Source organism: Phyllobates terribilis, unplaced genomic scaffold (assembly GCF_046119375.1).
Source record: "Phyllobates terribilis strain yellow unplaced genomic scaffold, ASM4611937v1 Scaffold_153__1_contigs__length_4458050, whole genome shotgun sequence".
In the NCBI taxonomy this organism is placed as follows: domain Eukaryota; kingdom Metazoa; phylum Chordata; class Amphibia; order Anura; family Dendrobatidae; genus Phyllobates; species Phyllobates terribilis.
This window is the reverse complement of record NW_027362913.1, coordinates 3381222-3400014: the sequence shown is the minus strand read 5'-3', so window position 1 is coordinate 3400014 and position 18793 is coordinate 3381222.

The following is an 18793-nucleotide window of genomic DNA, read 5'->3' as shown; positions in this document are numbered from 1 at the left end:
GACATGATTATTATATATGGATAAATGAAGACATTCCCTGAAAATAAGCCCTAACCCATCTTTTTGAGCAAAAAATGATATAAGACCTTGTCTTATTTTCTGTAAAAGATGCTAGATCAGGCGGTCTGCCGAGCACTATATATGTGCACCCTACAAGAACAGACACATGGTTTCCACCAACACTACAAAAGCCTGGCTGCATCCTGCAAGGGTGGAAAATTATGTAAGGTATTAGTTAATATTTTGACCAAAATATGTAAGCCTCCACCTACGTCAGGGGTCCTCATTGTCTTTCCAGCGAAAAGACAATATAACGTATTGGAAAACCAGATTTAACGCTGGCAGTAAAATGTTTTACCTCACAGAAAGAATCCACCTCGATCCCATGCTGTCCTGTCTGTATACTTGCTTTTGCTTCATTCTCTGCCCAGGAGCTGTGGTTCCTGCACAGTCAGACAGCCATTACACAGTATACGATTATATTTTTACACATCCAATTGTGGAACTTATTAATCCAATGTATGTTGATTAAAATGTACTTTAATATGACAACCCCTTTTGAACTTGGAGGGACCCTTTACTGCCGTGCAGCAATCATAAATGCCCAAAGGCAAAACCCTCTTGGGGAGGGGAGAATAAGTGAACATGTTTGTTGGTAATGCCTCAGTGTTGTTGGACACGTGCACTTATTGGCACTTGCAGTAATCGTTGTTTATGGCTACTTGTAGCATCTGCACAGTGGAAACCTACCTTACTTAAAGGGGTTGTCCGTACTTGGCCAGTGCCAGTCTCTTGAATGAAATTGGAAAACCCTATACTTACCTCCCACACCAGTGCCGTTCCAGCAGTGTTGGCGCCAGGTCTCTCGGTGCTCACGTGACAATATGAAATCTGCAGCCAATTGGGGGTGTGATCGTCCACTCTGATGAAATAATAAAGGCAACAGCCGGCGACATAGCGTCATGTGAGTGCCAGGAGACCCGATGCCTAATATTGCTGAAAAGGCGCCAGTGCAGGAGGTGAGTATAAGCCTCTCTTATTTAACATGGAGAACTCAGGCATTTAGGATGGGGTTGTCCAAGTAGAACTCTTGTGTATATTATTTAGCCAAAATTAAAATGTACCAAATATCCACATATGCAAATACCGTATATAAAGCCTTTTACTCCAAATTCCGTTATTTCTCCTCTGATCTCATCAGTGGCCGTTCATTCAAAGCCACAAATTGTTTGTCTATCCTGATATCTTGTGGAACAGCCTGGCCTCACATGGGTTCTCCTCCCTCTTATCTCGGACCCTCAGTATTGACACCCTCACTTTTTTCATGCCCCTACATCTTTATATTTAATGCGGAAATGTAGCACCCTGAGGACTCGGCTGCTACAGGGGTATTGCACCTCAAACCAGAGGTGTGGTATTCCACTCCCGGGTAAGGATGGAGTGTGGAACTGAGCTAGTAGGCTGCATGCACTACATACATCCCATTTCCGGGGGACAGAACTACGGTACTCCCACCAGTATATGTGTAGGTACGACAGCGTCTGTCCCTGGCTGGAGTGGGAGGGGGGTGGAACATCCCAGTAGTGTAGGAGCAGATAGGGCGAGTAGTCTGGGTAAATGTAGGAGTTCATTGGGTGCTGGTCACCTGAGCTCACACATAGAGGGAGTATATAAGGTGGGCACCATCTTAGGACAGGGTCAGTCAGTCAGTCAAGTCAGTGAGTCAGCAGTAACTCCAGGAGAGGAGAAGGAAGAGGGACTCAGAGGCGCAGGACGAGAGGGGACCCCAAGAGCCCGTATGAGAACTGATAAGGGTGAAGGGTCGGCAAAAGGGTACCGGATCCCAAGCTGGCGGAGGCCAAAGCACACCTTAGCCAGGAACCGGAGGTCGTGGGCAAGATTTGCCACGACCCTCACCAAATCCACCAGAATGGCACACCGAGCATAGGGTCAGGGAAGCCAGAGAAGGTTCAACCACCAAGAGACCCGAGGGAGCCGGACATAGGTGGATCCCTGGTGAGAACGGCCAGAGAGAGAGAAGAAGGGAGCTCAGGACCATACTCAGGAATTGCCCGGGAGTTGACCGAGTCCCGCACCTGGTGGACGCAGCACGGCTCGGGTGGTCACTGCTGTACAGAGTGACCCGAGCAACACCAGTGAGTAAAAACCCTGAAACTGCATTTCATGCCTCTGAGTCTCCTTGCTGCACCTTCCCAACCACCATCCTCCACGTCTGACCCCCTGAGGCTATACCCCTCCCGTTGGGGGTTATACTACCACAGCTGCACACACACCACCAGCCTCAGCGGACCATCCTGCAGCGGCGGCCTTTTGACCGCAAATCAACGGGTGGCGTAGTCGACACTAAGAACATCTGCAAGGACTGCCGCACACTGAGTTTGACACCCTGGGCACGGACCGGGTCACAGCCACTCGGAGACTACAACCCCCATCTGATCCGGCTCCGGGTATCCCTAACAACATGGCCCAGGGGGCGCGTCAGAAAGACTACCAGGAAATGTAGTTTCTGATCACTTGAGTCTTTTCTAATGTGATCGGTTTCATTATACCCTTATACCATCCACAGCAGTATACGAAAAGGAGTGTAGGTGTGAGTTGTGCAGAGGTAGTGGCTGCACCCTGGCACTGATGCGGAAATCCCAGCTCCCCTCTGCCCATTACCGTTCACCAGTTTTATATGTGATGCATGGTGGTTCAGCAGACAGATTCTAGGGCAAAATAACTACTAAATAATGTCATGTTATAATGACAGATCTGTCACAAGCAGTTTTTCAAGTTGTAGAGCAATAACCTGAATCTCCCCAGTTGTTCTTTCATAACCATATTCACCAGCATTCATAACCATAGTCACCAGCATTCATAACCATATTCACCAGCATTCATAACCATAGTCACCAGCATTCATAACCATAGCCACCAGCATTCATAACCATATTCACCAGCATTCATAACCATAGTCACCAGCATTCATAACCATAGTCACCAGCATTCATAACCATATTCACCAGCATTCATAACCATAGTCACCAGCATTCATAACCATATTCACCAGCATTCATAACCATAGTCACCAGCATTCATAACCATATTCACCAGCATTCATAACCATAGTCACCAGCATTCATAACCATATTCACCAGCATTCATAACCATATTCACCAGCATTCATAACCATAGTCACCAGCATTCATAACCATATTCACCAGCATTCATAACCATAGTCACCAGCATTCATAACCATATTCACCAGCATTCATAACCATAGTCACCAGCATTCATAACCATATTCACCAGCATTCATAACCATATTCACCAGCATTCATAACCATAGTCACCAGCATTCATAACCATAGTCACCAGCATTCATAACCATATTCACCAGCATTCATAACCATAGTCACCAGCATTCATAACCATAGTCACCAGCATTCATAACCATATTCACCAGCATTCATAACCATAGTCACCAGCATTCATAACCATATTCACCAGCATTCATAACCATAGTCACCAGCATTCATAACCATATTCACCAGCATTCATAACCATAGTCACCAGCATTCATAACCATATTCACCAGCATTCATAATCATAGTCACCAGCATTGGCTGCAATTTCATGAAACCTCATTGTGCGCTAAGGGGATAATATATCATCTAGACATATTCAGAGATAAAGCTAAAATACAACACCAATAGCACAGTAATAATGGCGATCATTTATTGAAAGCAATGTAATATATAGAATTTTTTATTTTTCCATGTATAATGTAGCCAGCAAGGGTGAGTCTATTTTAGCTTTTAATAATTATTTGCTAAAATAAAGTGGCTGACATTACAAATTATTGCCTAAATGGGCACAAAGCTGCCAGTCAGCGAGCAACACTGACCATAGCACTGGATAGGGGAAAGCTGTGGACTCCGTATAGCCAGGTTGACAATCGCACCAAGGACGGCTGTAGATGCCGCAGTTGTGTCCTGTAATTCATGCGTCACATCTCCCAACAAGGATTCCAGAGTTTGGATTTTATGACTTCACTTCTGAATCCACCTGGGGAACGTGGCACAGGGGCCTCATTGCTGCTTATGCTCCATCCCAGTTGGCACAGAGCAGACTGCCAGTGGTCACGTTGGCAGTGGAGCAGCAGCTTTCAGCCCTCTGTAAGTAGGTCAGATACATTGTGTGACTGCTTTGCCGCAGATCAGCACATATAGAGATGGAGGTAATAGGAAGATGTGGAAGAATGTTCTTCAGATTGGCAGGCCAGCCATGCTTGTTACTGATGACATGAAACATGATGATGTTGGCATTTTGAGTGCAGGTAGTAGGAGCTGATGGTACAGAAATAAATGAACTCCAGTAGATAGTCTTGCGTCAAGATACAGGAGGATTAGATGGTATGACGGTATTATGCTGTTTCTCCGCTTAGTGGTAAGTTGTGCTCCATGCTGGACCCACAAACGGGAAACTCGTGAAAATCCTCTGTTCTCTAGCAGGAATTGTCTCGTTCACGCCATCACTGCGCGGTGCTGGGATCTGCTGTCTCATGGTGACATACGGGTTCCTTCCTATAATAACTGGAGATGGCGCTTTTCCTGTCCTTATGTCTTTCCAGTTTATATTTGAAAAGAAGGGGTGCGTTCTGATTTTTCCATTAACCCCTAGCCGGACATAATGGTCTTTGCAGAGTAGTTTGGACATAATGTCCATAGCATCGTGGTCAGTGAGGTTTTCATATGATGGTTCTTCGTACAAGACATTATTCACAATCTCTTCAGTGGTGTCTCCTGGAAATGGTGAGTCTTGGAAAATCATGTCGTACAATATAACTCCAAAGGCGAACCAGTCCACACCTTCACCATAAGCGTCTCCCATGATCATTTCTGGGGCGCCATACCCAGGTGTTCCACTGAAATCTCTGGCATTAAATCTCTTATCAAACTCATATAGAGATAGTCCAAAATCAGTAATCTTTATGTGGCCGTCACCAGTCAGCAGGATGTTATCCGGTTTTAAGTCCCGGTGAATGATGTCATTGCTGTGCAGGAATTGTAGGCCACAAACGATTTCTGCTCCTATAAATCTTACAGGTTCCTTCAGGGGAATGGTACTATATATATAGTGAAGCAGATCCCCTCCACTGGCCAGCTCAGTGACAAAATACGCATGGTTTTCCGTATGAAACGCGGCATGGCAATGGGTTAGGAATCTGCTGTTGTGGCTAAGCTTCAGGACATGGTGTTCTACAAGGCATTCAGGGAAGGAGATTAGGCTTTCTTTCTTAATGATTTTAAGGGCTACACTTTCTTTCCTTATTTTATCAGTGGCCAGCATAACCTTCCCATAACTCCCTTCTCCAAGCATGCCATGGCAGATAAACTTATCCCTGGTGAGAGGGACAGTGGTCTTTATTTTTTTGCTACTGGGGCCACTACATTCACCTGAGATGTCATCTTGACTGGTGGCTGGATCTTCCTGATGTTTCCTTTTTCTCCCAGTTCTCTTCTCTTCTGCTGCACTTTCATTACCTTTCAGGTTAATGATCCTGGTTGGACCCAAAGTACTCAGTTTTTTTAGATTATCAGCTCGATTTGTGATGTATCCCACAAGCTTTTCACATCTGTTTTGTACAGTGTCTAGGAAGGAAATATTCTGGGTTCCCTCATTGACAGGTAATACCTGACCAACCTGCCCAGATTTCTTGGAATCCATCTTCCTTATCTTTGCTGGAGGTTCCTGGTTATTTACAGTGTCTTCTCCATCTGGTGTTTCTTTCCTTTTTCTCTTTCTATTCCCTGTAAAGTCCATGTTGCATCAGGCAACAACAGGGCAATTATCCAAAAACGTATGTAAAATTATCAGAGAATGCAATCCACACGTATATTGTAGTCAAAGCCAACTACAACTAAAGCTCAATGGCTGCAGTCAGTTGTTTATGGAACTTTGTGGAATGTGATGTCACTGTGCCGGTGATGTCACACTCACTGTGATGTCAGCAGATGCATGCGAGTGTTCCATCTCTGCTGAACGTGAAAGTCTCGGAAGGGGCGGGGCTTAGTCACCATTGACTATAATGGAGTCTGTTGAGTGGGTAGTATTTAGTGACCTGAAGCTGGAAATCAGTGGGATAAATGACATCAGGATTCAGGAATAAGTTACAGTAGTTTTATATTTGTTTTAATTTATTTTATACAAAAAAAGAGCATGGACCGCACCTCCAAAAAAATCATACATTGATCTAATGCCTCTCAGCAAAAATATACATAACTGAACATGAGGGTCTTAGTTTAACATTCTGATCAGACTGTATGAAGCCCACTGCCACGTCACGGCAAACCTCGTAGTGGGTCCTAACATTTCCTGCCTATAAGGAGCGGCGCCATGTGCCAACCACCGCTACAGTGAGAATGCACCAGCAGGGCGGGCGGCCTGGTGCCTCACAGCACCCATGCTGCCAGACCGAGTCCCCATGACTCCAGGCCGCGGCGCCCCACAAGCACAAAACCACAGCAACAATGGCTGACACACTGCACCAACACCACATGAAAGGAGCATTGTGACTCACCTTCCTCAAGCTCTCAAGTGAGAGCAAAATAGGCTAGACCCTCTTTGCAGACTCCTGCTAATTAAAATTGCCTGTGCCAAATGGGATGAGTGCTGGTCCAAGAAAGGGAAAAGAATAAGCTGGTTCATTGACGTGGCAGTGGGCTTCACACAGTCTGATCAGAATGTTAAGCTAAGAACCTCATGTTCAGTAATATGTATTTTTGCTGAGCGGCATTAGATCAAATGTATGATTTTTGGAGGTGCGGTCCATGCTCTCTTTTTTTTTTGTATTTATTTTATGTTACATTATTTTGTGTAGGGCTGTGATGATATACATTTTTCAGTTCTTTTGTGTCAAATTTAAAGGAAAATGTGTTAACCACTTCCTGACTGCCCACTGCACATAAACGTCCGCGCTTGCTGGGCTCTGTACATCGCAGATGTTTATGAACGGTCGGCGGTCTTTTAGCGCTCAGGGCCCCCAGGGTCCTGCACCCTGCGATTCCTGTGCAGAGCGATAGCTCTAACAGGTGACATCCTCGAGACTGGATTGGATCAGGTTCCAATAAAGTTAACCCTTTGCTATCTTCTACAACCCCTGGCAAAAATTATGGAATCACCGGGCTCGGAGGATGTTCATTCAGTTGTTTAATGTTGTTGAAAAAAAGCAGATCACAGACATGGCACAAAACTAAAGTCATTTCAAATGGCAACTTTACGGCTTTAAGAAACACTAAAAGAAATCAAGATTAAAATTGTGGTGCTCAGTAAGGGTAATTTTTTTCAGACCAAGCAGAGGGAAAAAATTATTGAATCACTCAATTCTTAGGAAAAAAATATGGAATCACCCTGTAAGTTTTGGAAATTAAAATTAACACCTGCATCAAATTTGATCTGCTCGTTAGTCTGCATCTAAAAAGGAGTGATCACACCTTGGAGAGCTGTTGCACTCAGTGGACTGACATGAATCATGGCTCCAACACGAGAGATGTCAATTGAAAGGAAAGGATTATCATAGTCTTAAAAGAAGGTAAAAATCATCACGCAATGTTGCAAAAGATGTTGGTTGTTCACAGTCAGCTGTGTCTAAAATCTGGACCAAATACAAACATGGGAAGGTTGTTAAAGGCAAACATACTGGTAGACCAAGGAAGACATCAATGCGTCAAGACCGGAAACTTAAAGCAATATGTCTCCAAAACAGGAAATGCACAACAAAACAAATGAGGAACGAATGGGAGGAAACTGGAGTCAATGTCTGTGACCGAACTGTAAGAAACCGCCTAAAGGAAATGGGATTTACATACAGAAAAGCTAAACATAAGCCATCATTAACACCTAAACAGAAAAAAGCAAGGTTACAATGGGCTAAGGAAAAGCAATCGTGGACTGTGGATGACTGGATAAAAGTCATATTCAGTGATGAATCGTGAATCTGCATTGGGCAAGGTGATGATGCTGGAACTTTTGTTTGGTGCCGTTCTAATGAGATTTATAAAGATGACTGAAGAGAACATGCAAATTTCCACAGTCATTGATGATATGGGGCTGCATGTCAGGTAAAGGCACTGGAGAGATAGCTGTCATTACATCTTCAATAAATGCCCAAGTTTACATTGATATTTTGGACAGTTTTCTTATCCCATCAATGGAAAGGATGTTTGGGGATGATGACATCATTTTTCAAGATGATAATGCATCCTGCCATAGAGCAAAAACGGTGAAAACATTCCTTGAAAAGAAGACACATAAGGTCAATGTCATGGTCTGCAAATAGTCTGGATCTCAATCCAATTGAAAATCTTTGGAAGTTGAAGAAAATGGTCCATGACAGGGCTCCAACCTGCAAAGCTGATCTGGCAACAGCAATCAGAGAAAGTTGGAGCCAGATTGATAAAGGGTACTGTTTGTCACTCATTAAGTCCATGCCTCAGAGACTGCTTTAAAGCCAGAGGTGGTGCAACAAAATACTAGTGATGTATTGGAGTGTTCTTTTGTGTGTTTGTTTTTCATGATTCCATAATTTTTTCCTCAGAATTGAGTGATTCCATAATTTTTTCCCTCTCCTTGGTCTGAAAAAAATTACCCTGACTGAGTGCCACATTTTTTATCTTAATTTCTTTTTGTGTTTCTTAAAGCCCTAAAGTTGCCATTTGGAATGACTGACTTTAGTTTTGTGCCATGTCGGTGATCTGATTTTTTTCAACAGCATTAAACAACTGAATGAACATCCTCCGAGCCCGGTGATTCCATAATTTTTGCCAGGGGTTATAGATGCATAGCGATCACGGCACATAGAAGAGAGGGAGAGGCAGTTGTGCACTCACCTTTGACGGCTTCCGAGAATAAGGTCTGACGTGGTCATGGCAGCCGGAGATCACATGATGACCTCCGAGGCTGCCAGGTACGGTGGCCTGTTAGCCATCAACTGAGTCTAACAGGAGATCTACCAGTGTAAAACTGACATCCGGTCTCATGCAATGCAATACATGTGTATTGCATTGCATGAGACCTGTGATGATAAAAATATTCCCATAGAGGGACTAAGTGAGAAAGTTATAAACAGAAAGTTTAAAAATTGGGTCACTTGAGGGGGATTCAGCTCTTCTAGTGCTTAAGGGCTCTGTATACGTAGTCCGCAAACTATTCTACAATAATTTGTTCTCCAAAAGCGAAATAGTGCTCCGTCCCTCCCGGGTGTCGCCGTGTGCCTCCGTGTGCCTAAGCAGTACTGTACAGCCACATATGGGATATTGCCACGTTCAGCAGAAATTGTGAGATACATTTCGGCACCATTTTTACCCATTGCCTTGTGTGAAAATGTAAAATCTGAGGCTAAAACAAATTTTTTTTGTGATAAAAATAGAATTATTTTTTTCTTCGCTGCCCAATGGTATAAATTTCTGAGAGTCACATGTGGTGTCAGCTTGATCACTGCATCCGTAGAGGAATTCATTGAGAGGTGTAGTTTGTAAAATGGGGTCACTTATGGGGGTTTCCTGCTGCTTTAGGACCTCAGTCTCTCCCAGTGGGTCATGGCACCTGCAAACCACAACAGTAAAATCTGCACTATAATATGACAATTTTTCCCTTCTGAGCTTTGCACTGTGCCTGAAAAGTAGGCTTCCAGTATCCATTGTTTCAGATGCTGCACATCTCGTATCTTGATGGTCTGGTGTGGTATATGGGGTACAAAGATAGTGGGGCCATTCTTCATCAGTGGAAACCTCAATGCCACTGGATATCTGAAATTGCTACACGATGATGTGTTGCCCTCTTTATGCACTGAAGATGGCACGTTCCCTGAGTTTTTCCAACAAGATGGTGCACCACCACATTATGGGTGTCAGGTCTGAGCATTCCTACATGAACAGTTTCCTGGAAAGTGGATTGGTTGTCGTGGGCCAGTTGAATGGCCACCAAGGTCTCCCGATCTGGCCCTTTTAGACTGTTATCTTTGTGGTCATCAATACAATTGTCTATGCTGTGAAGATACGAGATGTGCAGCATCTGAAACAACGGATACTGGAAGCCTGTGCTAGCATTTCTTCTGCAGTGTTGCTATCAGTGTGTCAAGAGTGGAAGAAGAGGGTTGCATTGACAATCCAACACAATGGGCAGCACTCTGAACACATTTGATAAGTGGTCATAAACTTGTAAAAACTCATGAAAGAATAAAGTTAAGTTAAAACCAAGCACACCATTGTTTTTCTTATGAAATTCTCAATACGTTTGATGTGTCACATGACCTTCTTCTCATTGAAAAAAATAAAGTTGGATCCAAAATGGCCGACTTCAAAATGGCCACCATGGTCACCACCCATCTGGAAAAGTTTTCCCCTTCCCTTATACTAATGTGCCACAAACAGGAAGTTGATATCACCAACCATTCCCATTTTATTTAGGTGTATCCATATAAATGGCCCACCCTGTAGTTTTAATCCTTCTAACTTCCTAACCAAAAAAATTGTTTAAAAAATTGTGCAGATGTAAAAGAACTATTTTGTGTGACCTAACTCTCTGGTTTAAGGGCATAAAAATTAAAAGTTTAAAAATTGCAAAATTTTCCCAATTTTGCCAGATTTCTGATATTTTAAAAAATAATCGAGTTACCGTATTTTTCGGACTATAAAATGCACCAGACCATGACCATAAGACACACCTACCTGGGTTTTAGAGAAGGAAAATAGAAAAGAAAGTTTAAGCAAAAAATGTGGTCATGATGCTCTGTTAAGGGGGATGGGGTCTGCCGCTCACACTGTTAAAGGGGTAATGTCCCCCAATTCTGTACTAATATCCCCCATCCTAGTAAATATGCCCCCCTCCTTCCTGTTATACATGGCCCTCATCCCCATCCTGGTATGCATGGCACCCCTCATCCCCATCCTGGTATGCATGGCACCCCTTATCCCCATCCTGGTATGTATGGCACCCCTTATCCCCATCCTGGTATGCATGGCACCCCTTATCCCCATCCCAGTATGCATGGCACCCCTCCATCCCGGTATGCATGGCACCCCTCCATCCCGGTATGCATGGCACCCCTCCATCCCGGTATGCATGGCACCCCTCCATCCCGGTATGCATGGCACCCCTCCATCCCGATATGCATGGCACCTCTCCATCCCGGTATGCATGGCACCCCTCCATCCCGGTATGTATGGCACCTCTCCATCCTAAAATTTTGGAGGAAAAAAGTTTGTCTTATAATCCGAAAAATACGGTTTATCTAGAAAAAAAATTACTACTATCATGAAGTACAATATTTCACAAAAAACAATCTCCGAACCACTGGGATATGTTGAAGCGTTTCAGAGTTATTACCTCAAAAAGTGACGCTGGTCAGAATTGAAAAAAATTGGCCTGATCACAAAGGCAAAAACTGGCTCTGGCGCGAAAGGGTTAAATCTATAAGTTTAAAAAATATCTATTTCTGCTATTTTTATTAAAAACACAAAATTCTACTGTGGAAGGGCTAAGAAAATGTACTTGTGAACAAATCTTTTGCAAATTACCCAGATATCAAGTTTCCAAAAGGTAATTCTGCCCAACTATGGTACATTGGGTAGTAAGAAAAGGGGAGTCAGTGTTTCGCAGGTCTATATTACAGCTCCACAGGGTTTATTACCCCTCTCCCAGGACCTTGTAAGGTGAGGCTCCATAGCTAAGCTACAGTATGGAGATTGGTGACCCCATATCTGGGCAGATGAGTTCATTACAGCTTCACACAGATCTTTACCCGGCGTTTCTAAGCTTCTGAGTAGCAACCTGACTAGTAATATAATTATACAAGATTTGATCATTTATGAATGACTGGCCGGGCAGATCTGGCATTCTGCAGACTGGAAAAGCTGGGGAACAACCATTATATAAAATATGAAAAAATAGAAAATATTAGCAATGTTCTATAATGGTTAATTTTTACATAACACTGGTTCAATTCACTTGATATTAACCCGTTCATGATCTTGTGATTTTCTATCTTTGCACTTTAGTTTTTTTCCTCCTCTTTTTTCCAGAGCCATAACTTTTATATTTTTTCAATATAACCAAGGGCTTGTTTTTTGCAGGACAAGTTGTACTTTTGAATGACACCATTTTTTTGAAGTGCTACTTTAGTGAAGTAAAAATAATAAATTTAGGATTTTTTATCTTCGTTATTTTTTTATAGACTTTACATTTATCATATTGCGGGCTACAATTAAGATAGAGATGGGAGAGGCAGCATTTTGTTCAGAATTGTACAGGCTTTAATTCGACATGTCTTAACCAAGTTTGTTATTTTGTTTTCGAGGAGTCAAATTCTAAATTTTGATGGGCGATTTCGGGAAAACTGTGTTTTGTAAAAAAAAAAAAAAATGCGTATGTGTTACTTGTGTTATTGGTTACATTCCTTCAGGGATTCAAGTTGGTATTTCTGTAGGATCATATTTTGTTGTGTGATTTTCTAAATACAGTCTCATCCTAGTCATAGGTTTAATGCTAAACTAAAAGAATCAATATTTTAACACCTTTTTAATATACAGTTATACATGGAACAACTTTTTTTTTATTATTACTTCACTAGACATTTCCTTTTTCCAGTTTAAAAAAAAAATGAAAAAAATACAGTAAAATCGTCCAGCGATAAAATAAAACATTATGAATTAGTCTGAACAATTAATAGTACGTCTTTACACTGATCTTTTCTCAATAATTTGTTCTCTCTTCTGGGTGAAATGTAATCTTGTCCACAATCTCTTACTAACAATGGCCGTTTCCTTTTGTGTCAGTATGTACGCCTGTTATGGGGTTTGGGTCCACTTGTGTTAATATCTGATTTTTGGTTACTTTCAAAATGTCTGCTTTCTTGGATACACAAAGGATGGTGATGGACCAGAAGGTGCAGAAAAATGGCTTTACTTCTTCATTGTCCTAGTCTTTGGAGAGTCCATTAGCCAGCAGCCACCAGTGCTGATCATACTCACAGGTCACATATCCAGTTATATCATCCATCGCCAATCTTGTGCCACCTTCAATCACTTCATGGACTTCACTGTCATTTCTGGATGAAAAAATCCTTGTTTATATTTTTGTTTCACTACATGGAATTAAACTGTTAGTTCCTTTGATGGGTTCTGCTTTTTGTAACCAATGTTTTAACAAACTTTCCTCTTCTTCTTAGTCCTGGTTTGTACAGTACGTGAACTGGATGTTAGGAATATTTTTCTCACTCAGTTGGAAAAGTTGCATGGGTGTTAAAATTTGGTCTGAATGTGATCTATGGAGGCTAGCTTGAGCTGCTAGACATTTCACCGTGCCTCCTAAACCATCACATACACCTTTTGCCAGGAGCTGAATGGCAAAAAAGTGCCATTCAGCTTTCACTCCAAAATGTTTCTTGTGATGGCATACAATTATAAGGTTTCTCCTATTTTTATACTGTGCAGAAGAGTCATCCGAGGAGTAGTAGACCTTGCTCAAACTTGTTAGGATGTCAGTTTTATCACTGAAATCTAATTTTTTTGGAACAAATGAACAGCTGTTGAATCATGAAGTAAGCACTCAGACATAAAATACATAAGTGTAGTTCTGATATCTGACTGTAAGCAGAGTCGGCTTATTAGTAATAAGTTATTACTATTCAGCTAAGCAGACAACAGACCGGATGCTGCACTTATCGCACAGGGCGCTGAGGGAGACATTGCACGGACCAGCCCCTGAAACCAGCATCACTGATGGGCGGCAAACAAAGCAGGGGAGAGTAGGGATGTCCCAGTCCCCTCCTTTTCGATGATCTTCGTTTCAGTGTGGAAAGGGAAGTGACAGCAGTTTCCACATTTTTGGGTTCACTGTTAAGCCCACGGCTGTGTGCAAATCCACTACTGATTGTACCTGGGACAAGTTGGTATGCCACTTGGTACTAAAGGTAATATCCTCCAAATACACCGATACATACTTCTGATAAGGCTCTAACACTATGTCCATCAGCCTCTGGAACATGGCCGAGGCTGCATGTAACCCAAAAGGCAAGACGACCTAGTGATAGAGACCCTCCGGCGTTATGAAGGCTGACTCTGTCCGAGGCACCTGCCAGTAACCCGTGGTGAAGTACTGGGCCTGCCCCAGTCTCTCAATCAGCTCGTCCACCCAGGACATTGAATAAAGGTCAAATTTCAACACTTTATTACATTTTCAGAAGTCGTTACAAAATCATAACGATCCGTCCAGCTTCAGAACCAGTTACAATGGGGCTAGCCCGCTCCCTCCTGGACTCCTCGATAACTCCTAGCTGGAGCATTTGTTTTTCCTCAGCCGCGATGACTTGTGTCTGGGCCTCTGTGACAATGTTATGTTGGATCACAGATGTTCGGCCAAGCAGTTCCGAAAATACATCCGTACTCTGCAGCACCAATTTCTCAGTCTCCCGTCGCTTCTGTTTAGAGAGTGTGTCACTTATATTTACCTCTCCCCTGGCCATTGTCGGAGGGTCCCTAGACGATACGACCGGAGTCGCATCCGTAATCATACATTCCCAGTCTTTCCTTGCTTATAGCAAATTTACGTGATATAGCTGTTTCGGTTTTCTCTTCCCAGGTTGATATACTCTCTAATTCATCTCCCCAACCTTTTCCCGGACTTCATATGGCCCTTGCCACTTGGCCATGAGCTTACTTTCTGCTGGGGGCACTAAGACTAATACCTGATCCCCTTGGACATTGACCATGCCAGGGGTGCAACAAAGTGCCATTAGTTGCATAAGGATTAAAAGTGAATTTAGGCTGTGTACCCACGATGTGTTTTTCAAGCGTTTTTGCTGCGGAATTTTCCGCAGCGTAAACGCTTGGGAAACGCATGGTAAGCCTTCTGCCATGGTCCCCTATGCAATTCCACACTTTCAATGCCCATGCTGCGGATTTTTCCGCAGCGTTTATGCTGCTCTCAAAAATCCGCAGCATGTCCATTAATTTTGCGGAAGCGCTGCGTTTTCGCCGCCATTGACTTGCATTAGAACGCGCCAATTCTGCAAGACTGCTTCTGTACATGCTTAATTGGCGCGTTGTAATGTCTGGATGGTACCCGAGTGTGGAGAAGAGAAGACTCTCATCCACACCCAGGTACCATAGAAACTGTAAAAAAAAGAATAAAATAAAAAATAAAGATTATATTCACCTACCGACAGCCCCCGGTCTCCTTCCCTGTGCTTGCCAGCAGACTGAAGGACCTGCGCTGACGTCACAGTCATGTGACAGCAGGTCTTTCAGTGCAGTGTCTCGCGATCAGCTGGCAGCCAGGAAGGAGCGCAGCAACACACGCCGGGCCATCGGAAGGTAAGTATCAAGGTTTATTTTTTTATTTTTAACCATTCTCTCAGGTCACACTATATAAATCCATGCTGTTTGCATGGATTTATATAGTGTGACCTAGTTGTCAAGCACTTTCCAAGTGATGCTATCGCCTGGAAAGTGCTTGTCAGTCCGCATGTGGAAACGCATGTGAATCCACATGTATTACGCTGGAAAAACTCATGTACAATCCGCTTGCGTTTTTTCTGCCAGGGAGATGCAGAAATGCTGCAGAAATTTTCTGCTTCATTTCTGCATTGTGGGCACATAGCCTTAATGTAAATGATTAAGTAGCTGAATTTCCATTTTGGGGTAACAAACTCCTTTTGAGAGATTCCTTGCAGTTACTTTGCATGTTGATTTACTTTGTAAGGACACAAGTGCACACATTTCAGATTTTGTCACCTTTTTTCTGTGCAGATTTGTCACAAAACCTAAAGGGTTTCCCGATGCCAGGAAAGTGACTGAGAATCCTGACGTCTCCTGCACATGTTACTTATTTGTGACTTGCAGGTTTGGTGAAGATATAATTCTGCAGGATGTCAATTCTGTCAGCGTTTTTGCTGCAGATTTCACCCACACTGATGAGTGGGGAAAAATCTGCACCTATTTACAGCATTTTCCAGACAAGAGATGGAGAAACCAAAAGCTTAATGTGTGCACACAGCCTAATAGACGTCATTACTAGTGTTGAGCGAGCATGCTCGACACTGCTCGTTACTCGCCCGAGCATCTCACTACTCGGGATGTTCGGCGAGCACCGAGCATTTCCGGGTTACTCGGGCGGGAGCTCGGGTCTCCGCCCTGCATGTTTGGCGCTCTTTACAGAGCCAATGAACATGCAGGGATTGCCAGCCAGTCACTGTAATGCCGCAGCCATGTTGTTTGTGGGCATTACAGTGATTGGCTGGCCGCCCAGCGTCACCTTGAGTATTTAAAACCGGGCGCCGCCATCTTGGACTCAGTCGCCCGGGATCACACAGTCTAGGGAAAGTTCTGCTGATTTAGGGAGAGATATATACTGCGAAATAGTTAGTGTAGGGTCTGTAAAAGCTGCCAGATCAAACAAACCATCCTCAGGACTAATATCCATCCCAGATATCAGGCAGGCAGGCAGGCAGGCTGTATAGGAAACGCAGTGGTTATACCAACAAACGCTGCATTACAGTCCTGTGTGCTCCTGCTGCTCAAATTGCTAGACTTGGCTCCAGGTCTCGGGGGCCAGGAAAAATCCTTTTTTTTTCATCTAAATCCTCTTTTCTTTCTCCGCTAGAAGTGGTGGAAGAGAAGATCCCATGTAGCGATGCCCAAATATTTGAACAGCCACGGCCACAGGAAGGCGACGCTGGCAATTTGTCAAAAGAGGTGGACGATGACGAGACACAATTGCCACGAAGTGAGGAGGAGGATCGTGGTGCGGAAGTGGAAGAGGAGGACGTGGTGGATGATCTAGTAACTGACCCAAGATGGCAGGAGGACACGCAGAGCGAGGCCAGCAGCACACAGGGGGAGGGAGGCAGAGTACCCCAACAGACAGGAAGAAGCAGTGTGGTGGCTGCACAGAGAAGGCGGGCAACCGTTCCCCGTAACACTAACACGAGGGACTTTGCCAGTACAACCGGTAGGTCTTCCAGAGTCTGGAATTTTTTTAAAGACTCTGCTGATAACCCCAAAAAGGCCATTTGTACCACCTGCCATGCCAGCGCCAGCAGGGGTGACAAAAGTACCAGCCTGACCACCACCAACATGATCAGGCACATGTCAGCAAAGCACCCGACTTTGTGGGGCGAACCCCAGGGTCCACGACCAGTGTCAGCGGGTGTCACCACTGCTTTTTCCGCCGTTGTGCGTGTAAGAGAACCCCCTGTTGTGCGTGCAAGGTAATCCCCTATCCATACTGCATGCAAAGATGCCCCCTCCTCTCAGTCTTCACTTGTTATGGCAGTTTCTCAAGAAACCGCATCAACGTCCACGTGCCACCGCAGCGTTCAATTGTCCTTATCCCAGACCTTTGAATGAAAGTGCAAATTCGCAGCCAACGCCCTACAGGCCACAGTCCCAAATTCGCACATTTCACGACTGCTTGCGTTGGAAATGCTGCCTTTTAGGTTGGTGGAGATAGAATCTTTCCGCAACCTTGTGGCGGTGGCCGTCCCTCGGTACTCGGTCCCCAGCCGACACTATTTTGGCCGGTGTGCCATCCCCGCACTACACAAGCATGTGTCCCAAAACATCTGCCGTGCCCTCAACAACGCAGTTACTGGGAGAGTCCACCTGACAACGGACACGTGGACAAGGGCTTGTGGCCAGGGACGGTGCATCTCCCTGACTGCACACTGGGTAAACATAGTGGAAGCCGGGACCCAGTCGGACCTTGGAACGGAACACATCCTCCCCACACCGAGGATTGCGGGCCCTATGTCAGTCAGAGTTGCCCCCACAGTGTACTGCTCCTGATGATCATCCTCCTCATGTTCAGCCTCCATCTCAGATATCACCGCATCAGTTACAAGCTGGAAGCACTGCAGTACTGCCTCCGCCAAGCAGCAACAGGCTGTGCTGAAACTCATAAGCTTAGGTGATAAACCTCACAGTTGTGGACAGCTGTGAAAGAGCAGGCAGATCTGTGGCTGAGACCGCTGAACCTACATCCTGGCATGGTCGTGTGTGACAATGGCCGTATCCTGGTGGCGGCTCTGAGGCGAGGCGAGATCACACACGTACCATGCCTGGCTCATGTGCTTAAGCTCGTGGTTCAGCGGTTTCTTAAATCGTACCCCGAGTTGCCAGATCTGCTCGTCGAAGTACGCCGCCTGTCAGTTCATTTTTGGAAGTCATCTACAGCTTCCGCCGCCCTTACTGTGTTGCAGCAGCGTTTGCAACTTCCGTCACACCGACTTGTGTGTGATGTCCCCACACGTTGTAACTCTATCCTCCACATGTTGCAAAGGATTTGTGAGCAGAAGAGAGCAGTTGTAGAGTACCAGCTGCAACAAGGCCGTCGATATTCAGGTCAGACTCCACACATAAGACCTCAGGAGTGGACCTGGATGTCTGACATATGTACCATCCTGACAAACTTTGAGGAGTCCACCAAGATGGTGAGTGGCGATGACGCCATCATTAGCGTCAGCATCCCACTTGTCTGTCTTTTGCAACGCTCTCTGCAGAGAATTAAAGAGGAGGCATTGCAGCCAGAGTATTATGAGATGGATCAAGAAGCCGTAGCGGGCGATTACACACAGCCCAGCCTCATCTCATCCCAATGTGCATTGGGGGACAATGAGGGAGAGGAGGAGGAGGAAGAAGAACAGGAGCTGGTATCATGTTCTTTAGACGGTAGTACCTGTACAACTGTCATATCATCGGTTTAGCGTGGGTGGCCTGAGGACGGGGAGGAG